Raw genomic sequence first — 1,963 nt, 5'->3', positions numbered from 1 at the left:
GACTCTTTGTCCATTAACAATGAATTTTTTTTAGAGTCACTATCCTGAAGCTCTATGTATCCATATGGTGATACGTTTGTAATGACATATGGACCTCTCCACCGGGATTTTAATTTCCCAGGGAATAATTTGAGCCTTGAATTAAATAACAGAACTTTCTGTCCTGATTCAAAGACTCTGGATGACAATTTCTTATCATGCCATCTTTTTGCTTTCTCTTTGTAAATTTTTGCATTTTCGAAAGCATTGAGTCTAAATTCCTCTAGCTCATTTAACTGGAGTAATCGTCTTTCTCCAGCTAACTTGGCATCAAGGTTCAGGAATCTGGTTGCCCAGTAGGCCTTGTGTTCCAGTTCCACTGGCAAGTGACATGCCTTTCCATACACAAGCTGGTATGGAGAGGTCCCTATAGGGGTCTTAAATGCTGTTCTGTATGCCCACAGAGCATCATCCAAGCTTTTTGCCCAATCCTTTCTACGGTTAATTACAGTCCGTTCCAGGATTCTTTTGAGTTCTCTATTTGAGACTTCAGTTTGCCCATTAGTTTGTGGATGATATGGAGTAGCCACCCTGTGGTTAACTCCATAACGAACCAGAGCAGCATAAAGCTGTTTATTGCAGAAATGAGTGCCCCCATCACTAATTAGCACTCTAGGGATACCAAATCTGCTGAAGATGTGTTTCTGGAGGAATTTTAACACTGTTTTAGTGTCATTGGTGGGTGTTGCAATAGCCTCCACCCATTTGGATACATAATCCACTGCCACCAGAATATAAGTGTTTGAGTATGATGGTGGGAAAGGTCCCATGAAGTCAATACCCCATACATCAAACAACTCAATCTCCAAGATTTCTTGTTGAGGCATGGCGTAACTGTGAGGTAGGTTGCCTAATCTTTGGCAACTGTCACAATTAAGCACAAATGCTCGGGAGTCTTTATAGAGAGTAGGCCAGTAGAAGCCACTTTGGAGGACTCTTGTGGCTGTTCGTTCACTTCCAAAATGTCCTCCATACTGTGATCCATGGCAATGCCAAAGGATCTTCTGTGCTTCTTCTTTAGGCACACATCTACGGATTACCCCGTCTGCACATCTCTTAAAGAGATATGGTTCATCCCAAAGATAGTACTTTGCATCTGTGATTAATTTCTTTGATTGCACCCTGATGTACTCTTTGGGTATGAATCTCACTGCCTTATAGTTTGCAATGTCTGCAAACCATGGCACTTCCTGGACGGCCAACAGTTGCTCATCCGGAAAGGTTTCAGAGATCTCAGTGAGAGGGAGGGACGCCCCTTCTACTGGTTCTATTCGGGACAGGTGATCTGCAACTTGATTTTCTGTCCCTTTTCTGTCTTTTATTTCTATATCAAACTCTTGCAGAAGCAGCACCCATCTGATGAGTCTGGGTTTTGAATCCTGCTTTGTGAGTAGATATTTAAGAGCAGCATGATCAGTGTACACAATCACCTTTGATCCTACTAAATAGGATCTGAACTTATCAATGGCGTAAACTACTGCAAGTAGTTCTTTTTCTGTGGTTGTGTAATTCTTCTGTGCGTCATTTAAAACACGGCTGGCATAATAAATGACGTGCAGAAGCTTGTCATGCCTTTGTCCCAATACTGCACCAATGGCATGGTCACTGGCATCACACATTAATTCAAATGGTAATGTCCAGTCTGGTGCAGAGATGATTGGTGCTGAGACCAATTTAGCTTTCAGGGTTTCAAATGCCTGCAGACACTCTTTATCAAAGATAAATGGCGTGTCAGCAGCTAGCAGGTTGCTCAGAGGTTTGGCAATTTTTGAAAAATCCTTTATAAACCTCCTATAGAATCCTGCATGCCCCAGAAAGCTTCTGATTGCCTTAACATTAGCAGGTGGTGGTAATTTTTCAATTACTTCTACCTTAGCTTGGTCCACCTCTATCCCCTTGTTCGAAATTTTGTGCCCAAGGACAA

Source organism: Arachis stenosperma, chromosome 4 (assembly GCF_014773155.1).
Source record: "Arachis stenosperma cultivar V10309 chromosome 4, arast.V10309.gnm1.PFL2, whole genome shotgun sequence".
NCBI classification, from domain to species: Eukaryota; Viridiplantae; Streptophyta; class Magnoliopsida; order Fabales; family Fabaceae; genus Arachis; species Arachis stenosperma.
Note: the sequence above shows the minus strand (reverse complement) of the source record.